Source organism: Urocitellus parryii, chromosome 10, assembly GCF_045843805.1.
Source record: "Urocitellus parryii isolate mUroPar1 chromosome 10, mUroPar1.hap1, whole genome shotgun sequence".
NCBI classification, from domain to species: domain Eukaryota; kingdom Metazoa; phylum Chordata; class Mammalia; order Rodentia; family Sciuridae; genus Urocitellus; species Urocitellus parryii.
In genome coordinates, this window is record NC_135540.1 from 19,653,583 (window position 1) to 19,663,439 (window position 9,857).

Sequence of the window (9,857 nt, forward strand, 5' to 3'; positions counted from 1 at the left end):
CAAGACAAAATAGGTAGTCTTTAAAAATTGTTCTTATAATGAATTAATTATATAATAATCAAAACAGCTGCAAAGGATTATGAGTGAATTAAATATAAATGGAAGAGTTAAAATAAATCAATTATATAATTAAGTTTTACGTGAATTAAACTGTACCTATTTATATCTACGTAGTAACTTCAAGAGAAAAATGTCATGGGAGTGGAGCTTAAAGACAACATAACCTAAGCAAACAATTACTTCTTGTGGCAAATGTATAATTAATGCATTTTTTTTTAAATATTTACTTATTTATTTTTTTAAGTTCTCGGCGGACACAACATCTTTGTTGGTATGTGGTGCTGAGAATCGAACCCGGGCCGCACGCATGCCAGGCGAGCGCGCTACCGCTTGAGCCACATCCCCAGCCCATAATTAATGCATTTTTAAATTGGGCTGGGGATGAAGCTCAGTGGTAGAGCACTTGTCTGGCACGCATAAGGTCTCTGGGTTCAATTCCCAGTACCACAAAAATAAGAAATAAATAATTAAGTAAAATATAACTTAGTTTTTTCTCCAAAAATCATCACTTCCTTATCTTATAACCCTCCTCTGAGTTCCTTTCCCTGGAGTCAATATTCTTGGCCTTGAGCATGCCACATGGCCATTGTTGATGTGGTCAAAGACCTCTCAATGTGTTCTGCTTCTTAATGGCTTGGATGCCGAGCCGCTATGAAAGTAATTCTGCAACCTGCCTGTATTTCAGCTGTCAATCAACTTACCCCTGAGTACCATAAACACTCAACCAACATTTTATAACTTCTCTGCTTCAAGAGGAATTTCCAGATTTGGAGCTGGGCAGACAAGAGATGGAAGATGGAAGGAGAACCTCATCGTTATACAGAATACATGTATGATGTTGTGATGAGATAAAGAAAAGAAAAGTGTGTCACATTAGATTGGATAGAGAGAAATGATGGGAGGGGAGGGGAGGAGTAGGGGGGATAGGAAGGGCAGCAGAATAGAATAGACATTATGATTGCTGTATGTATATAGGTGACTCTATGACCAGTGTGATTCTGCAACCTGTACAATTAGAAAAATGAGAAATTACACCCCAATGATTCAAATGTAAGAGTTGCCAAGATCATTGTAATGTCATGTGTAGCTAATAAAAAAATAAATTAAAAAAAGAGGAATTTCCAAAAAATTTCAAATGCTTACATATGTAAAGCAAAGAATAGATTGTGGGACCAGATGATAAAGATTTTTACATGACTTTGCTATAGATTTCGGACTTTATTCTGAATTGACTAAATAACCATTGAAGAACTTGAAGCAGAGGAGTCACATGAAATAACTTGTGGTGTATAAACATGCATTTAGTGGGAGTGGGCACAATGGACTGGAATTGAAGAAAAAAATTACAGGCAAGGAGACCTTAGGAAGTTTTTGTGATAAAGCTAGTAAGAAGTGATAATCCCCCAATAATGTGCCTAGATGATGACCAGCAATGGCTACTGAAACCACCAAATGAAAGGCTATAGAAATTTTTAAACCAAATTAGTAAAATAATACAAAAAACTATTAAAATAACTTATCATTACCAAAAGGCATACATTAGATGCTTCCCAATATGATGAAACAGAAACCATTCTTGAAAAAATTTAATCGAGCCCCTAGATCTAAATGTGAGTTTAGCAAAAATATGAATATAGAAAAACATGTTTAAAGACACCAGGAGGATGCAATCAAATTATTCCCAATTGTAAAAAAATTCTACAGGACAAATGACTTGATTACTTCAGGGGAAAAAAAAAAGGAAAAAAAAAACTAAAGGAGACTCAGTAATGTCTTAATCAAATACAGTGTGTAGATTTTGCTTAGTTACAGATTTGAATTAAACTACTATAAAAAAAACTTGCAAGAAAACCTAGGGAATGTAAACACTTAGTGGACATGTGACTCTATTATTAAGAAATTATTGTGATGATGATAAAGATTTTATACTCAGGTCTTTAAAAAAAAGTTTGTCTTTTAGAAATACGTACTGAGGATTTTACCAATGAAATGATAGGATAACATCTGGAACTTATTTTAGACTAACTCAGTGGAGGTGTGAAGTAAGGGAAGAATATAAATTAGACAAGACTAGCCAAATGTCAGTAATTGGTTAAGGTGAGGAACATGTACATTTTACTATGCATAAAATTGTCTGTAGTAAAAAATTTATTGATAGTTAAATAAAAGAAGCAATAGATGAGATGATGGAAAGAAATGCATAATTCTGAGCCATACTCAAGAGGTATTATAGACAGGACATAATGGCCAATTGTATGTGGAATGGGAAGTGAAGATGGCTCCTGAATTTTGGGGTTGATGGTTAGAAATATAGAAGTACTGCTCATCAAGACACAAGGTTCATTTGGGGCAGCAGATTCAGAAGTGAAGACAAGTGCAGTTTGGGGTATGTGAGTTTGAAACACTGGCTGGCTATCAAATGGAAACGTCCAAAAGGCACACTAAGAAGAGGAGGAGGTCAAAGATAGAAATCTGGGGAGCGGAAACCTGTAAAGGAATGTAGAGCGCATACCTACAATCCCAGCTACTTGGGAGGCTGAGGCAGGAGGATCATTGGAGTTTGAGGCCAGTCTTAGAAACTTAGCAAGACTATATCTAAAAATAAAAAGCGGGATTTAGCTCAGTGTTAAAGTGCCCCGGGGTTTAATCCTCATTATGAGGGGGGTAGGGACACGTGCAAAGCAAGAGAGGGAGAGGGAGGGAGGAAGGAAAGAAGGAAGGAAGGAAGGGGGACTGTTCCACAGAGAGGAAGTGAAGATTGAGATATTGTATCCAAATAAATAAGAGTAAACCCAACTGAGATTGAAGTTATTGAAAGAAGAGCAAACACAATTTCAAGGAAAGGAATTTGCCAAGCATCAAAGAACAAAATGAAAGTTTCAGAAAAAATAACCTTTAGCTCTAGCAACGAACAATTGATGCCATTTGGAGAGCACAGTCCTCTTGTTCCTGGGATCCCATTAGAATAAGATATGACAATTTAAAACGGCGGGGGGTGGGGGCACACAGCAGTGAAAAGAACAAAAGATAATTTATCAGTGGATAAACCTCAACACCTTTCTAGAAGGTGGAAAGTGGGTGGGAGAGCGGAGCTCAATGATGCAGAATATGAAGACAACAGTCCAGAATAAATACGGAGGGACTGCAGCCCAGAGGGAGCCATCTGCCTTTCAACAGGCAGAAGAGGCAAGGATGCTGGGTGTGTAGCAAATACGGAGGAAGACTGAAGCCGGTCCACTGACTTGCCCTTCTCACAGCAACAAGGTTTACCTTCTAGGAGAACATAATCGGATTTTGGGTATATTTTCTAAATAAATTCAACGTGTTGTCTAGCACAATCAGAAGAAGAAGCTGCTGGTGTTGGAGCACCAGGAAAATCACATCCTGGGCATAATGGGTCCCCAAGGTCATGGTGGAGCAGGGAAGAAGACCCGAGTTTGACTTTAGAAACAAAAGGCGGCCGGCAGAGTTAAAAGATTCCCATAGGAAATGGGGACCTGAAGTCAGGACCCTTGTTCCTCATGGAGGGCACCAGTGGGAAAAGGCTGAAATAAATCCACACCAACTTTTTGTGAAGCTGTTGAGTAAGGAAGCTAGGCCCAAGGAAAGACATGAATACGAACTGACAATTAATAAATGGCAATGAATCATCCCCTGGACGGTTACATCCTGGATGTATGAAAGATGTTAAATTGGTTGTCAAAAACTTTCCCACAGACACAAAAGTGAACTGTTGAAGACTTCTGCTTCCAGCCAAGATGGAGTAACAGGAACCGGATCTACCACCCCAGCCCAAACTAATAACCCGTTAATATTGTAATATAATGATGGGAACTGAAAAACTGGGCTCAGCTTTTAGGTCTTGCACATCAAGTAAATAAGACAGGACACTGATCCCTGAGAGAGGGAAAGCAAAGAGGGTGAGTTGAAGACTGTCCTAGCCCTCCCTACCTATTTTCCTACAGGAAGAAGGAATCCAAGGGAGGGAAAGCCAAACAGCCCAGCAACCACCTTAAATAAGGAGAAAAGCATGGAGTCCAGAGAGGCCATAGAAACTGTAATTCAAAAGGGGAAGGGACAGCTGCCCAGGGCAAGAGCCGAGGAGAGCCACAGAGGAAACCCTCAAGTCTTCCGCTGACTATTTAATAGAAGACACCTATGGGGAAATTGCCTAAGAAAATGGAAAGAGCCAATTGGAAGGAGTAGGACCTGAGACCTCACATAGCTCTAAGAAAAGTTCCTCGTCTTCAAGGAAAATTCGACAGCGTGTCCAGGATGAGAAAATTAGCCTTGGGTTAAAATTAGTGGTTCTGGTTTTGCAAAATTTAATCACAAACGCGAAAAGATCTGACTTTTAGAAAATAATTTAACTGCATTTCAGAATAAAGCTCAAAAATATTTATTGTAGACAGGCATGGTGGCACACATCTATAATCCCAGCAGCTTGGGAAACTGAGGCAAGAGTTCAAAACTAGCTTCAGCAACTTATCGAGGCCTAAGGTAACTTAACAAGACCTGTCTCAAAATAGCGGGGGTTGGGGGGGGAAGGGCTGGGATGTTTCTCAATGGTTAAGCATCCCTCCGTTTAATCTCTGGTACCAAAATAAAATAAAATATTTATTGGAAATTATGTCACACATTCTACAAGGGTAATTACAAAGTTTGGAATCTGCCTTAGTTAATTTGGGCTACTATAATAAAATGACTATGGAAATGAATCACCCACTGCACTGTTACATGCTAGATGTATGAAAGAAATTAATTGGTTGTCAAAAACCTTCCTATACACACACAAAAAAATGATACTGTTTAAGACTTAAACAATGAACATTTATTTCTCACAGTTCTGGAAGCTAGAGAGTCCCAGGTCAGGGTGCCAGCATGGTCGGGCCCTGGGGAGGGTCCTCTGACAGAATGCAGGTAGTCCACCTCTTCCTGGATCCTCACATGGCACAAGAAGCGTGAGAGAGCTCTCAGGGGAATCATTCCATAAAGACTCCAGCTCCATGACCTGATGACCTCCGAAAAGTCCTACCTCGTGACACCCCCATCACATTAGGGACTAGGGTTTCAATATATGAATTTTGTGGCTTCACATTTGGTCCATAACAGAATCTCAACACACACAAAAAATAGCAGACATTCAAAGAAGCAGGAAAATATGAACCACAGTTAGGAGGAAAAAAATCAAAAAGAATGAGTTCATGACAACATTAAAATAGTTATTAAAACCATGCACTCCATATGTCCAAGAATGTCCAAGAATGTAGAGGAAAGACTAATCTGGTAAAGGACTGACTTCAAGGAGTTAAAGAGACCCAAACTTTTTGAGATAAAAATTCAATACCTGAAAGGGAATAAAAAATAAAAAATAAGAAATAAAACCTGGATGGGATAAACAGTAGTTTATAATTAACCTGGGAGTCATTTAAAAAAATCTAAAATAGCATACAGAGAGAACCTGAAACCAATTGATAAAGAAAAAATATGAAAAGCAACCAGAGTATAAAGGAATTATATACAGAGGAACAAAATAAGAGTAATTTCCCCCTGGAAAATGTAATTAAGGAGACAGTGGAGCTATCTCAAAAATATTTAAGGTATAGATGCTCCTCAATTTATATCATAATAAATCCACTATAAGTTAGAAATATCATAAATCAAAAATTCTCTTAATGCATCTAACCTACTGAACATCATAGTTTAGCAACACAGTACATATAGAGAGTCAGTTCCTTCCCCTTGTGATCACATGGGTGATTGGGAGCTATAGGTCACTTCTGCTGCCCAGTATCACACAAGAGCATTCTTCTGCATGTTCTAGACATAGAGGAAAGATCAAAATTAAAAATCCAATGTACAGTTGCTACTGAAACACTTTTACACCACTGGAAAGTTGAACAGTCATCTTTCCAACCATGGTAAGTTAGGAATCATCTATACTGATTAAAAAAAAGAAAAAACTTGTCAACTTAAAAGCTCTACACCCAGTAAAAATGTCTCTCAAAAGTAAAGATATTTTTCAGACACACAAAAAAATGAAAATAAGATCATCACCCACAAACCTGTATTATAAGAACTGTTATCACGGCAGGAGAAAAATCACACTAGATAGAAGTGAATGGAAAGCATCAAAAATAATGAGCATATTGGTAACAGACTTTTATTCTTGTCTTAAAATCTCTCTAAAAGATAAATATCTATCTAAAAAAGGAAATATCAATTCACATTGAAGTTTGTAACATAGGTAATGCATATGTGCAAAGGGTACGAGAGAGAGGTGAAGACCATTGGCTCTTCAGACCTTTGGCTTCTAAATCTGTGGACGCTGCAGATCTGCAGTAATATTAGAAAAAAGGACTGCATCTGCTCTAAACATGTACAGATATTTGTCCCTTCTCATTATTCCCTAAACAAAATAACAACTAGTTACATAGCATTTACATTGTTATAGCTATTATAAGTAATCTAGAAGAGAGGGAGAAAAAGTATAACAGGGTGGGGTAGTAATCTAGAAGTCATTTAAAGTACAGGGGAGGAGGTGCATAGATTACATGTAAATAGTATGCCAATTTCAATAAGCATTTGGTATGACTGCAGGTAGTCTTGGAACCAAGCTCCCACAGATATTAAAGGACAATTGTACACTGCTTTAAAGTTCTTATAATAAAGTGATATGATATTAACTATAATACAATATAATGTTGACCTCTTGAAATAAGAGCTAATAAGCCAATAATATAATGGAATAATAGAAATATTTAATTAATCAAAAAGTAGAGAAAAGAGACGTGAACAAAGAATAGATAAGACAAAACAGAAAACAAATAGGTGATTTTAAACTATCTCAATCATCACATCAAATGTAAAGGGTATACACATCTCAACTAAAAGTCATAGCATGTTACTTTGGCAAAAACAAGTGAAACCCAACCATATGATGCCTATAATAAATATACTTTAAATACACAGACAGAAACAGGATAAAAGTAAAAGGATGGGAAAAGATACACCATGTTAGTGCTAATCAAAAGACAGTGGGATTGGTTAAATGAGTAGCAGGCAGAGGAGTTCAGAACAAAACATATTGCTAGGGATAGAGAAAGATTTCATAATGGCAAAAGGGTCGAGTTGTCACAAAGACATAACAACCCTAAACATTCATGCACCTAAAAGCAAAGCTTCAAAATATACTAAGCAAAAATGGGCAGATCTGCAAGAAACAGAAAATACGCCATATATTAGTTATCAGTATCCTTTCTGCAATAAGGGATAGAATGAACAGACGGAAAGTCAATCTAAGGGACAACCTGGACCACATTATCTACCAAAGTGATCTGACCCTTCAGTACCCTCCACTCCACAACAGCAAAACATTCTTTTGTTCATAAAATGCTTGCCAAGACAGACAATTTTCCTGCCCATAAAAAGGTCTCAAAATTTAAAAATTCAATGCATATGGAGTATACTCTCTGACTGCAATGGAACTGAGTTAGAATCAACAACAGAAGATCCCTAAACATCTAGAAAGCCACTTCTCAATAACCTCTGGGTCAAAGAACTTGTGGGTGGGGACTGCCAGAAAGTATTTTGAACTGAATGAAAATAAACAGGCAAAACATTTCAAATTGGTGGGAAGTGGCCAAGGCAGAACAAAGGAGAAAATGCCTACATTTAAAAAATTAATTAATTAATTAATTAAAAGGCTAGCGGGCACTCCTATGAGGGACTTCTTTTCACCATCTCAGGGGATCAGCACCAAGGGGCAGCAACCACATCTCCAGAGCTGGTGCAAGTTTCTGGGTCCTGTCAACACTAACTCTCCCCCAGCTGCCCCAAGCCTGGGGATGCAGCAGCCTCAGGAATTCCTCTTTAGTGTTCCCTTTTAGCTCTTGTAGTTCTTGGACATCCATTTAACCAATTCCTTACATTTAATTCACTTTGTGAAAATAGTTAAAGAGTTTATTTCTGATAAGATCCCTGACCTATTTATTCAATAAGAGTTTAAGTCCATAACTGCTCACAAGATCTGGGCCCTGGTTACTTCTCTGCCCTCCTTCTTGTCATTTTCTCAGTCACCTGTTCCCCTCAGTCACATAGGCCTCTTTGATAACTCTTGAACCCAATAAGAGTGCTGGTGTGTTCATAGCTTTAACTTGCCATTCCCTGTGCGCAGATACCTGCATCCTCATGGCTGGCTGCTTCATGTATGACCAATCACTCACTCAGTAGACACCTTTCCTGTGTCTGGGAAATAACTATTTCTCTCAACTGCTGCACCCTCTTCCTCCTGATTCCTTTGGTCCATGCATTGAATGCCATGTATGGTCCACAGCTATTTGTTCTCTATTTCCCCCATGAGAACAAGCTCCAGGAGAAGTTTGCTCATTGCTGTGTCCCCAGAGCAGTGTCTGGCACACAGAAATGCCAACTTCAGAAAGACATATTAACCAGTAGCTCCAACCACTGTGTCAGTGCACTTGAACTATAACCAATCTTCAATTTTTAAAAGATGTGGATTTATTCTTCGCCTCTGTCGGCCGACCTTCCTCTGTGGAATCACACAGTAGTAGCAAGGTCTCCCAAACTTCCTTAGTGGCGATACTGTGAATTTTGGTCTCTGGCCTCTTTTTTTTTTAGTTATCTATTTTATTCTGCACTTTTGTTCTCTTAAATGTGCCAAATTCTGTTCTCAATTCAAATGCTTCTCTACTTTAAATGGCAAGGTGAAGTCACTTCATAAACTCTGACGCACCCTTGGGGTTCAGTTGAAATGTCTTTTCCCCACAGAGGCTCTTTCCAGTCACTTAATCTTGGGATGGATGTGATTTGTTATCCTTCATCTTGGCATTTCTTTCAAAGCACTTATTATAATTTACAGCTATAAATTTATTTGTGACCTTATCATTTGTCTTCCTCACTAGATGATTAACTACCTGGAGGCTGAGTGTTTGTATCATTTTCCATAACTGTATACATACTGCTTAGCATAGGGGACTGTGGAAATGGAATTAAATAATACATATTTCTGTGAAGGCCAGAAATCCATATATTAAACTGATTCCAAAACCCCAAATAGTTTTCTTTTAAACATTTAGCAATTTAAGTTGGCCTAACTTCTTTTTTCAAAGTTGTCCTACCTTCTGATGATAGAAATATATGTCCAAATATATATACATAGACACATATATACAAAATTCACTTGCATATTTTGAGCTTTACTTATGAAATTCATTTTCAATTTAAATCAAATATCTCATCTTTCACAATAAACCTAATTTGTACTTGAGAATTACTTATTCATTCAAAGTAAGGAATATAATCCTGGATAGGACTCAGGTTAGGGGCAGAATAGCCAGAGTGGGCACTAGCCCATATAGATGCCTTGGTGCAAATTAGAAAAAGAGCCACATTGTCTGGGAAGACACAGTAACACCCCAATACACAACGACCAGTGAGTGGGAGGACCACTCTAGGTGGCAGTTCTGGAGGAGGCTGCTCAATGATGGTGCGAGCAGAAGACAGTGACCTGGCCACCCTTCTGCAGCTCCACTCCTTGCTAAAAAGGGTTGACTTGATTCATCTGGATGAGTTTGGTCAGAATGGTGTTCCTTCTATTTCTGGTGGTTGAGCTGAAGAGAGAGAACTCCCTGATCGAAGATCATTTTTCATGTCCAAGTGTGTGGATGGTTATCCTTTCTTGCTGCAGTGTCCAAGTGGGCTCTCAGGGTTAACAGTCGGAAATAACCCAGTGTTGATTCTTGATTCCTAAGAAATCATACTATTGATCTGGATAT